This window comes from Bufo gargarizans, chromosome 2, assembly GCF_014858855.1.
Source record: "Bufo gargarizans isolate SCDJY-AF-19 chromosome 2, ASM1485885v1, whole genome shotgun sequence".
In the NCBI taxonomy this organism is placed as follows: domain Eukaryota; kingdom Metazoa; phylum Chordata; class Amphibia; order Anura; family Bufonidae; genus Bufo; species Bufo gargarizans.
Genome location: NC_058081.1, coordinates 334676105 through 334689565, shown reverse-complemented (window position 1 = coordinate 334689565; position 13461 = coordinate 334676105). Strand labels below are relative to the sequence as shown.

Here is a 13461-nt window from a genome sequence, read left to right as displayed (position 1 = left end):
CACAAAGGTAGAGGAGGGAAGGAAGACCTCATGTAAGGGGTTCAAATACAACCTCCCTCACAAAACCCAGCTGACAAGGAAAGAGGTCACAACCCTGGGCATAGAGCAGCATAGATAATAGGAACTGTAAGTTCACTCAAGGTAACATAGATTGCTATATATGCTGCATGCATACAATGAGTAAATATGGTCACACATGGCAGACTAGCCCACCCAGGGTAACTGGGATGATCACATGGAGAATACAAGTAGCCAGTAGACTGTAGAACAGACAGGCCAGTGTGCCAGGTGTAAGCAGTGACATAGGATAGCAGGCTAAACAAGCGTAGCAACAAAATAGAAATTACCCATGATATGCTGGACTCAGAGCAAGCCACCGGAGCTACCTCAACGCTACCTAGCCTTGAGAGGCTTGAGAGGCTTTGTCAGGAGGGAAGTGGAAAGGTACTAGGAAACTAGGGAAAGGTCACCACCTAGTGAATCCCTAGACCGAGCCCTGACTACTATCAGTATGAAAAAACCTTGATGATAGGAATGTTCATATCCCGGAACCTAGAGCCCTATCTGACCCTAAAGGCTCCTGGAGTGGCAGGACAAAAGATGACCTGTTTCTTCCCAGCTGAAGGAATAGGAGACTTCATCAGGCCTAATGGCAAAAGATAGGGGAATTCAACAAACTAGAAAATGGTAAAAGACACTTAACTCCAAAGTATGCAGATGAGCAGGAACTCAGTGGAGACCCAAACACTAGCACTTCCAAAACCAGAAAGTAGCTATAAACTGTATAACATGATGGGTGAGACCAGACTAAATAGAGGTGTTGGAATGACGACTTAAGCTACACCTGAGACAAGAGGTGTGATCATAACCAGCAACAACACAGAAACAAGTGAAACCAAAGAGGCTGTCAGATCACATCATATGCAGCCAGTCTCTTAGATCTTCTGACCCCTGTCACAGGAGAGACCATGACTAGAGTTGAGCGGACACCTGGATGTTCGGGTTCGCCGGGTTCGGCTGAACTTCACAAAAAAGTTCAAGTTTTGGATCCGAACTTGACCCGAACTTGACCTCGAACCCGAACCCCATTGAAGTCAATGAGGACCCAAACTTTTGAGAACTAAAATGGCTGTAAAAATGTAATGGAAAGGGCTAGAGGGCTGCAAATGCCAGCAAAATGTGGTTAAGAGCATGGGAAGTGCTCTGCAAGCAAATGTGGATAGGGAAATGACTTCAAATAACATAAAATAAGTAAAAATAAAAAATCATAATCTTGATCTAGGAGGACGAGGTCCATATGGAGTAGGAGGTCGCGGAGGTGGTGGATGTGGCTGTGTAGGTGGAAGTGACTGTGGAGTAGAAGGAGGTAGCCTACACTGCTTTTTGGCTTTAAATATATATTTTTTTAATTAGGGTACACCCCCAAAACATTGGGAAATATACCTGTGATAACCCCCTCTAGTCATGCTAAACACACGTTCAGACAATACACTGGCTGGGCCAGGCCAGCACCTCCAAGGCATATAGGGCAAGCCCTGTCCATGTGCCCAATTTGGAGACCCAGAAGTTGCAGTGGGCATAAACATCAGTCAGTTCGTGTAGGCATGTGCAAACATACTGCCCCACCATGTTGCACGTCCCCGTGATTTTCACGATCCAATTGGATATCTGCTCTATTAACTTTCAACGTTCTTTTCTTTTTACCATGTTGATCAAGGTTAGCGGCGAATCAGGGTTCCACGCCAGAGAGGGAGAGAGCGTGAGAGAGACCACATCCAAGGGAGGTCAATGGATGAAATTAAATGTAATTGAGCAGAAATGTGGGACAAAATATTGAAGTATAAGCTTCCAAGTTAAGGAGGGGTTGCGCGGCAATTACCCACTCCCGACTCGGGGAGCTAGTGAGAATAAATAACAATGCAGGACTCTTAAGATGCCCTGCTATTGGAATGATTAATAAAAAATTATAGGGAATGTCACTGGGGTATTTTGGATTTGGAAACATTAGCCAGGAGAGGCCCTGCTGCCGCTTTGTTCACTCGAGATATCTTCTGCCTGATCGCACGTCCCTGTGATGTCCACCATCTGTTTGGATATCTTCTCTATCAACTTTCGATGTTCTTTTCTGAGCCTACCATGTTGATCATGGTTATCAGCGAATCAGGGTTCCACGCCGGAGAGGGAGTGTGAGAAAGGGAGACCTCATCCAAGGGAGGTCAATGGCTGCAATGGGATGAAGCGGAAATGTGGGACAAGTTATTAAAGCAGAAGGATTGACTGAAAGGGCCAATTAAAGAAGAATTTTAGAAATTTAAGTCGCTGTCACCTATGCAGAGCAGGGGTTTTTCATCGCCAGAAATGAGTTAATGTCACCCACCAATGTAACAGATTATTTTTTAATATTTTTTTCCCGTTCACCTATGCAGACCAGGGGCTTATTCACAGCAAAAAATTGTAAAATGTCACCCAAGAATGTAACTGAAAAATTTGTGAAATTGATTAACCTGTCTACTAAGTAGAACAGGTGTCTATCACAGCCTTAGAATGTTGAATGTCAACCGAAAATGTTACAGAAAAATCTGTATATTTTTTTTACCTGTCTACTAGGTATAGCAGTGGTATATCACACCCAGAAATTGCTGAATTTCAACCGAATATGTAACAGAAAAGTTTGTTGTTTTTTTTTTTTTACCTGTCTACTAGGTATAGCAGTGATATATCACACCCAAAAATTGGTGAATTTCACCTGAAAATGTGACAAATTTGGAGTAGGGGTTTGAAGTGGAAGAACGGTGTAGGTGCTTTCACTGTGCCCCCGCTGTCTGTGCTTACTGGTCCATGTATCCGTAGTGAGGTGCACCTTGCCACAGATGGCATTGCACAGTGCACACCTGATTTTGTCCCCCATTTGGTTGTGCAGGGAAGGGATAGAATACCTGGAAAAGTAGTGGGGGCTGGGCACGACCTACTGTGGTAAAGCCACCGCCATAAGGCTTTTAAAGCTCTCTGTCTCCACCAGACAGAATGACAGCATTTCAAAGGTAAGTAATTTTAAAATGCTGTCATTCAGGGCCAGGGATCGTGGGTGGGTAGGGGGGTACTTCCTCTTCAGCTCCAGTGTTTGGGAGATGGAGAGCTGAATGCTTCCGTGGGAAATTGTGGAGATGCTTGGTGACCCAGGTGGTGGTGTGGCTGGCAGATCCTCTGTTTGCAGTGTGGCAGGTGGCACTGTCACTCCAGAGGTGGATGAAGAGAATGAGACTGCAGCAGAAGAGGAAGGAGCAGGACCCAGAGACCTTTCTTGGTTTTTGAGGTGTCTACTCCACTGCAGCTCGTGCTTTGCACTTAGACGCCTGGTCATGCAGGCTGTGCTCAGGTTGAGAAGGTTTATGCCTCGCTTCAGGCTTTGATTGCACAGCGTGCATACCACTCGGGTCTTGTCATCAGCACTTTGCCTGAAGAACTGCCACGCCAGAGAACTCCTTGGAGCTGGCTTTGGTGTGCTCGATCCCTTGCTGCGTTGGGCAGTAGCAGGCGTACTGTCTAGAAGACGGCTGCTCCGCTTTTGCACCCTGCTCTCTCTTCTGCTGTGCTGGTGGATCTGTGCGACCACCTCCTCTTCCTTCGAACTACACAGATCACTCGCATGACCTTGATTTCATGTGGGGACGAGGACCTCATCATCTTTCACATCATCTTCTACCCAGTCTTCACCCCTGCCCTCCTTATCGGTCTACAAACTTTCAGAAGCCCCAGCAGTTGGCACCCCTTTTACTCATCTTAAAAACATAAGTTGTTCGGCATCGGTGCACTCAATCTCTTCCACTTCTGGGGCAGGGGTAGGTGGATGCTTCTGGGAAACCCTGCTCGCAGAGTCATCAAAAAGCAGAATAGTCTGCTGCATGATTTGGGGCTCAGACTGCTTGGCTGATTTGCAAGGGGGTGAGGTGAAAGACTGATTGACATCAGCTCCAGGTGTCAACTCTCATTTTTCAGCAGGAGACTGGGTGGTAGACAATGTGAAGGAACTGGAAGCACTGTTAGCAACCCAATCTACTATCGCCTGTACTTGTTCTGGCCTCACCATTCGTAAAGCCACAATAGGCCCGACCAAATACCGCTGATGGTTCTGTCGCCTACTTGCAACTGAGGAAGGTGTTTCACTTGTGCGTGTAGCTGGCACAGATCGACCACGTCCTCTCCCTGCAACAGGAGCTCCACCTTCAGCACCACGACGGGGGCCATGTCCCTTTTGTGAAGCTTTCCTCACAATTCTCAAATTTAGGATCTTGCCCAAAATGGGTGTTTTTTTAATAACAGAATAGAACAACAGTATCTGTCACGTGTATCTCACAATGATATATGCAGGAAAGGCTGCAAAATTTATTTTTTTGCCCTAAATAGGTGTTTTTTCAATAGCAGAATAGAACAACAGTATCTAAAGGGTGTATCCCACACGTACAGATGCAGAAATGGCTGCAAATTTAAGATTCTTGCCCTAAATGTGTGTGGGGGGGTTTTAATACCAGAATATGACAGCAGTATATAATGCTTGAATTTCACACGTACAGATGCAGACAAGGCTGCAAATTAAGTATTTTGCCTAATACCAGAATAGCACAGCAGTATCTAAAGTGTGTATCTCACACTGACAGATGCAGGCAAGGCCTCAAAGGGTGTATCCCACACGTACAGATGCAGAAATGGCTGCAAAATTAAGAGTCTTGCCCTAAATGTGTGTTTCTTGTAATACCAGAATATGACAGCAGTATATAATGCTTGAATTTCACACATACAGATGCAGACAAGGCTGCAAATTAAGTATTTAGCCTAAAATGGGTGTTTTTCTAATACCAGAATAGCACAGCAGTATCTAAAGTGTGTATCTCACACTGACAGATGCAGGCAAGGCCTCAAATTAATTTTTTTGCACTAAATGGGTGTTTTTTAAAAGCCAGAAAATTATTGAAATATTTAAAGCTTGCTTTAACAACAACAGATGCAGCAAAGGCTGCAATATTAAGTATTTTGCCCAAAATGGGTGTTTTTTTAATAACAGAATATGACAGCATAGAAACATAGAATGTGTTGGCAGATAAGAACCATTTGGCCCATCTAGTCTGCCCAAGCCAGCAGTATATAACACTTGAATTTCACACGTACAGATGCAGCAAGGGCTGCAAAATTGAGTATTTTGCCCAAAAAGGATGTTTTTTAAAACCTAGAAAACTAAAGCTGTATTTCTAGCTTAACTTGCACACTGACTAATGCGGCAGAGGCACAAGATGGATGTTATTGCAAAAAAATGTTGTTTTTTCAAAGCCCAAAAATTATTGAAGTATTTCAAGCTTATTTTAACAATAACAGATGCAGTAAAGACTGCAATATTAAGTACTTTGCACAAAATGGGTGTTTTTTTTACTAACAGATTATGACAGCGGTATATAATGCTTGAATTTCACAAGTACAGATGCAGCAAAGGCTGCAAAATTGAGTATTTTTCCCAAAATGGGTGTTTTTTAAAACCCAGAAAATTATAGCTGTATTTCTAGTTTAAATTAAACACTGACTAATGCGGCAGAGGCCCAAGATGGAGGTTATTGCTAAAAATGGGTGTTTTTTAAAAGCCAGAAAATTATTGAAGTATTTCAAGCTTGTTTTTAACAATCACAGATGGAGCAAGGGCTGTAAAATTTAGTATTGTGCCCAAAAATTTTGTTTTTTAAAACCCAGAAAATTATAACTGTATTTCTAGTTTAAATTGCACACTGACTAATGCTGCAAAGGCACCAGATGTAGGATATTGCCAAAAATGGGTGTGTTTTTTTTAAAACCCAGATTATTATTGCAGTATTGCAAGCTTGGATTTTAATGTCACAAAATCACATATGCAGTGCTGGTGCACTGAGCTTGCATAAAATGGTCGCCTCCGCCCACCCAACTAACAGACAGATAAAAGTTATTTTTCTGTGTCACTGGGCTCAGGGCAGGGTAAAAAGATTGTGCACTGCACCCACACAACAAAATCTATGTAGATCGCTGAGTTCAATTGCAGTTCTGATTAAAGTTTCTGTCCTATTCTATCCCTCAGAGCAGCAGCATCTTATCCCTACACTAAGCACAGCAGAGTGACGTGCAGCGCTATGTGACTGCAGGCTATATAGAGGCTGGGTCACATGCTGCACTGGCCAATCACAGCCATGCCATTAGTAGGCATGGCTGTGATGTCGTCTAAGGGCACAGAGTTAAACGCTTGTTGATTGGCTGCTCTGCAGCCTTTCAAAAAGCGCCAAGAAATTGCCAAACACCGAACCTGAACTTTTACTGAAATGTTCGCGTCCGGGGTCCAAAAATCCTAAAGTTCGGTACGAACCCGAACTTTACAGTTGGGGTTCACTTAACCCTAACCGTGATGCGAACTCCGTGAAGTGGAATCCATCTGAATTTGAGAGAAAATTTTATTTGGCATGAAACTGAATTTCCTCGTGCTTGGTGGTAACAAATAGATTTTCCGTAGATGGCGGTAAAAAATAAAAAAAATCTAAATTACTTCTGTTTGAGCACGAAGAGCTGGCCACTGTCATCTTTATTGAAGATCTTGCGCAAAATCCCATGCACGGTGAACATGATGACTTAATCATGGACTGTGCGGGATTTCACTCTGGATCTACAATCAAGATGGCAGCGGCCTAATCTTTACGATCAAATTGAAGAGGGTAAGTTTGATTTCATTATTTTATCTTTTATTTTACACTTTATTAATGCTATCAGATGCTGCGATCAGCTATAAACACGCTATCTGAGGGGTACAATGACCACGGGCGGTACAATCGCTGCTCCCTGTCATTGTACCCACTACTTATAAAGAAATGCGCTTTGTAACGAAGTAATTCATCACTAAGCAAATTTTTGGGTAAAGTTCGGTGAAGCAGCCAACCTTAATTTTCCAATACTTCGTTAATCACTACTTATTACCATGAGGCCATTAAATTCTATCATCACTCTTATGAACCAAACAGCACATTTTTGGGCTAAGAAGAGCGCATACCTGTTGTAATATGTTGCCCTTACCTAGGCCAATTTATTCAACTAACTGATATACTTAAAAGAATAGATCATGAAAAAGAGGACAAGGTTGTATTATACAATCTGATTGGTTTCCAACAGTTGCAAGAAATGGATGTAAGACCTTCCTAGGAGTAATGGTTTCCCAAAACCTGGGGAGCTACAAGTTCTAAGTAATAAGATATAAGTATCTCTATGTTATGAATGTATATATATATATATACAGACGTGGACAAAATTGTTGGTACCCTTTGGTCAATGAAAGAAAAAGTCACAATGGTCACAGAAATAACTTTAATCTGACAAAAGTAATAATAAATTAAAATTCTATAAATGTTAACCAATGAAAGTCAGACATTGTTTTTCAACCATGCTTCAACAGAATTATGTAAAAAAATAAACTCATGAAACAGGCATGGACAAAAATGATGGTACCCCTAACTTAATATTTTGTTGCGCAACCTTTTGAGGCAATCACTGCAATCAAACGCTTCCTGTAACTGTCAATGAGACATCTGCACCTCTCAGCAGGTATTTTGGCCCACTCCTCATGAGCAAACTGCTCCAGTTGTGTCCGGTTTGAAGGGTGCCTTTTCCAGACTGCATGTTTCAGCTCCTTCCAAAGATGCTCAATAGGATTGAGGTCAGGGCTCATAGAAGGCCACTTTAGAATAGTCCAATTTTTTCCTCTTAGCCATTCTTGGGTGTTTTTAGCGGTGTGTTTTGGGTCATTGTCCTGTTGCAAGACCCATGACCTGCGACTGAGACCAAGCTTTCTGACACTGGCTAGTACATTTCTCTCTAGAATTCCTTGATAGTCTTGAGATTTCATTGTACCCTGCACAGATTCAAGACACCCTGTGCCAGACGCAGCAAAGCAGCCCCAGAACATAACAGAGCCTCCTCCATGTTTCACAGTAGGGACAGTGTTCTTTTCTTGATATGCTTCATTTTTTCGTCTGTGAACATACAGCTGATGTGCCTTGGCAAAAACTTCGATTTTTGTCTCATCTGTCCACAGGACATTCTCCCAGAAGCTTTGTGGCTTGTCAACATGTAGTTTGGCATATTCCAGTCTTGCTTTTTTATGATTCGTTTTCAACAATGGTGTCCTCCTTGGTCGTCTCCCATGTAGTCCACTTTGGCTCAAACAACGACGGATGGTGCGATCTGACACTGATGTTCCTTGAGCATGAAGTTCACCTTGAATCTCTTTAGAAGTCTTTCTAGGCTCTTTTGTTACCATTCGGATTATCCGTCTCTTAGATTTGTCATCAATTTTCCTCCTGCGGCCACGTCCAGGGAGGTTGGCTACAGTCCCATGGATCTTAAACTTATGAATAATATGTGCAACTGTACTCACAGGAACATCTAGTTGCTTGGAGATGGTCTTATAGCCTTTACCTTTAACATGCTTGTCTATAATTTTCTTTCTGATCTCTTGAGACAGCTCTTTCCTTTGCTTCCTCTGGTCCATGTCGAGTGTGGTACACACCATATCACCAAACAACACAGTGATTACCTGGAGCCATATATATAGGCCCAATGGCTGATTACAAGGTTGTAGACACCTGTGATGCTAATTAGTGGACACACCTTGAATTAACATGTCCCTTTGGTCACATTATGTTCTGTGTTTTCTAGGGGTACCATCATTTTTGTCCATGCCTGTTTCATGAGTTTATTTTTTTACATAATTCTGTTGAAGCATGGTTGAAAAACAATGTCTGACTTTCATTGGTTAACATTTATAGAATTTTAATTTATTATTACTTTTGTCAGATTAAAGTTATTTCTGTGACCATTGTGACTTTTTCTTTCATTGACCAAAGGGTACCAACAATTTTGTCCACGTCTGTATATATATATATATATATATATATATACTTTTATTTATGGTGAAATAAAGAGATAATATTTTTATTATATTTATAATATATAAATTGTGTATGTACAAGGATGGCCGATGAAGTAAAAAGTGTGCTCTATTTTGGGTTCCACGAAAAAATTCAAATTGCCTTTCATAAATTTTTGATTAGCATATGTCCTCTAAAAGGATTTTAATGATTTTATTATGCAAATTCTGTTTAAGTTTAAACTTGTTGATATTGCAAAATTGAACCTAATTGACAGCAGGGTGAAGAAATAATTAGCTTAATTTAGAATGGCTGAAATCGAGGCATCACTTACTGTGAAGAACATTAATCAAGGGAATAGTAAGTCAGTCTGTTATCATAGGCCTAGCTGTATTATTCAGAATAACTGTTATTATACGCTCATTCCTGACATCTCCTAGCACAAGGTTATGACAGGATGCAGAGACTGTCATATTTTTTTAACTAGGGTGTCACACACTTTGGAAAAAAAAGGAAATCTTTTCTATTCATAACATCTGCTGAGGGAACAGCAAAGCTTTTGAAACTGTTCTCACACCGCATTTTCATTCTGTAGATATTACAGGCTTATTGAAGAATCCATCGACCCTTGTATGGTGTCTCCACTTAGTGTAAAATGGCTTCAGGGAATCTATTCATACATACCGGCAGAACTTTGCAAAGTGTGGAGCAAATCTCTTCAGGATTTAACAAAGGTATGTATGGATTTGTGTCATATTTTTCAAGCTGCTTTCATTGCTATTAATACATGAATATTTGACAAGTACAGCGGAAGAATTATTCTTATGTGCACTACCCTCTAGATATAAAATAAGCCATTCTGCAAAACAGATGATTTGTTCTGAAAATACATAGGCCGTAGAGACTTTTTTTCAGTAAAAATAGAACGTTCTTAGTTACACAGTTGTTTAATAACTTATTAAAAACCCCAGGGATTTTTAATCAAATATGAAGTTAGTAAATGTAAATTTCTGGAGAGAACTTTTTTTAAGTTAAGAGTGAAAAATAAAGAAGAAGCATTACTCATCATCTCCATTTTGATGCTACTCCAATCCACGCTGCTCTCTACTTCCTGGCCCAGCTTGACTTGTCAGAAATGGCAGGAAACACCTAATAAGCCAATCACTGGCTTAGGTAGCTCAATGTTGAGGCCAATTATTGGCAGAGCAGGCCTTTCTAGGCATTTATAACTTGTCAAGCCAGGAACAGGACTTGGAAAGCAGTAGGGATTAAGGCAGCAGCAAAACAGCAGCAGCAGAGGGTTGTTGGGGTAGGTAATGTTTATTTTTAATTTTTAACTTTTTGGGCCCTTTTTTAATCTCAACTGCTTTTGGATATTAATTGCACAGTATATCAATGACAACAGAGCTCTTACAATTTAGAGATAAAGTGGGAGCTTTGTCAAATTAGTGTAAAGAAAAAGTGGTTTAGTTTCCCATAGCAGCCAAAGGAGTTCTGAAAATGAAAGGTGGAATCTGATTGGTTGTTATTTGCAACTAAACCAGTTCTACTTTACACTAGTATTGATATATAAATGCCTCAATTTTAATTAGCTTATTCTGTGATACATTGTCCAATGCCATTTTTCCATCTTGGAATCTAACTGACAAGTTATTACGATATGGTTTACCACAAGGCCATGAAAATGCCAGTAGTGAGTGAATCTGCATGGACACAATTTAGATGATAAAAATGCTTTAATGCAGATCCCTGTTTAATCCTACATTGTCTTATATGGGGACAATACAATATGGCTCTGTAGCTCTGTAACCAGGAAATTCCACAATCCCTCAATATAAATTGATTTACTTATCTCTTAAAAATAATATATAAAGCATTATGTGGAAGCTCACCGTTTATTTTTTTTCTAGAATATTCCTTTATATCGACCCTAAATTGATGAATGGAAATAATGGACTTCAAATATTATTTTCATGTCATACAATATTGATTTTGCAAATGATGAGGGGAGGTTAAATAAAATGTTAATGCCCATGTGGGAAATTAGTGAAGCATGAATATCACTGCAAAGCTTTGTTTGATTAAAAATATATATATATATATATATTTCAATTTTTTATTTCTAGAATAGACAATAAATGCACATTTGGTTAACATACAGTAATTAAACAAGTTGTTCTACTACTAGTGCCACCACATATGCCTGTTATATCACTTTCAACCTATTCTGACATTTTATCAAAACTGCCTTATTCTAAAGTTATTAGCCTACCTGTTTTGATTTCAGTTACTGTAGGTTACGTCCTGCATTGGAACCTTGTAACATAGGAAGCATAATTGTTAAGAATAAGGGGCATGGTTAGTGTTACATGTCCTGCTGATGTCAGGACACATCTCATTGTCCTATGGCATAATGGGACAGAATACACATGACAAACCAGGACGTTGGATTTAAGCATGTGAGATAAGAGAAAAAATAAAATAAAAACTCCCAAACAATTCAAGGAGGAATGGGAGCGGGAGTAATTGATAAAAAATATACTTTAAAGTGAAAAGTAGTTTATGATACAGCCCCTTTAAGTATGTTAAATGCATAATTCCAGCATCTAAATTAAGTTGAATTTTAGATAACCAGCCTAAGGAAATTGGGGATACTCAAACTATTATTAGCTGAGTGGTTTCTATGTATACATGGTCAATCTGTATTATATATATACATATATATATATATATATATATATATATATCATGGCTTGACAAAGGCTCCACTGATATTTTAGTGCTGCCTTGGCCTTTTTTACACATATCTAATAGGACCGGGTCTGTGGTCTGCTTCAAGGAATTGCACCAGTTTGGATTTGTGTGCTGCTCATCAACTTTTTTATACAACTTTTTTATACATATATTCAGTTGTTTCCATTTTTCTCATTGTAGTGTAAATGCATCCTCAGTTAATACTCTACTGAGAATGGGGTAATCAACCATCTTTTTTGGTTGGATCCTCACAAATCAGACATTTATGCTAGAGAACACAGCATCTAATGTTTGTCAGTGAAGTTACACCGATGAGTTCCATAAAGTATGGCCTCAACATAGCTGTAGCCAAAAATCCAAACTCCTTGGGTTTTTGTTCACAGGTCTCAAGTGTTATGCGATGCTGCCATCATAAACCATAATATAAGTTATACTGCATGTGACAGTGACTTGCTGGTGACCTGTCAGCAGTTTGGTTGTTTTCCTTCACAGCCAAATCAAAGCCAAGATTTAGAAAATCACACACATTTTCAAATTATGCAACTTGATGTTACATAATCAAATAAGTTGTGTTGCTCTAACCTTAAAATGGACATGTCTTGTGGTGAAACATCTTCTTTATAGCTGTTTGTATTCCTATCTATTATTTTGAAACTTTTGTAAAATATGCAAAGGAGGGAGATGTGAACAATAAACATGTCAATGTGGTACTGTAATTGAGCAGTTGGGTTTGTTAAATGCTTGTAAAGCCTTTTGAAGGACACTTTCACATGGTCAGTATTTGGTCCTTATTTGTCATCAGTATTTACAAGTCAAAACCAGGAGGGGGTCCAGAATGCAGATATACATCTCTCCATTATCCTTTTTATTTTTACACATCTTCATATCTATACAAATTTTTATAGAAATAAACTAAACTTTTCTTTCGAGTATAGAAAGAAAAGTTTAGTACTTATTATGTTTAATATAAATAGACCGTGTTCTATTCAGGCTATTATTCTTCCAAATACTTTTTCACCACATTTGAGCCCACAAAGTTTTGAAAGACTAATTGTATTAAAATAAAATGATCACTGTAGTTATGTATAGCAGTAATAACATATTTACCAAGCAGATTGTAGAATTTTCGCACCAAAGATAATATCATTGAAAATGGAACAGCTGGTGCCCAGATGTAGCTTGTTGTTTTAATAAGAATTCCTTTCCATCTCCTACCGTTCAGATACCAGCTGCAGTGTTCAAGCTTAAAATGTATATCAGAAATGTCATTATTTCAGATGTAAGCTGTAGTTTCATGTTAGTTCCTTTTAAAATGGATTCAACCCACTTATTTACCATTGATATTAATACTGTTAAGTCTTCTCTTTACATTGTTAAATGAGAAGCTGCTTAACTAAAATGACTGAAATCTTTTTACAGTAATACCTTTGTACAAAGAAAAAATGCAATACTAATATCTAGAAATAGTGATGGCAAGGCCTGAAAATTAATTTATTTTGATGCATTATTTTATGTAAAATAATTGAATGCATTGCCACCATACACAAAGCTTATAGATAGCGAATTTTAAAAAAGCACAAAGTAGATTTTTTAAAGTTGTAAATTCTCAAATGTCCTTTAGGTAAAATCTATCGATACCATTTTGTGAAATGTGCATTTTATGACAAATGAAAAAAGGAGGAAATTAAATATTAAATAACTGAATAGAAATCCTGTCAACAAAACTATTCTTCATATAGTCAGAAAGCAGGAGTACTAGAAGAAAAATAGTAACTGCAAAGCTCTG

General features: G+C 39.2%; 1 pseudogene; it reads left to right on the top strand.

Moving 5' to 3' along the window:
* LOC122925882 overlaps window positions 1-13461 on the top strand; it is a 2558103-nt pseudogene that overhangs the window by 308851 nt on the left and 2235791 nt on the right.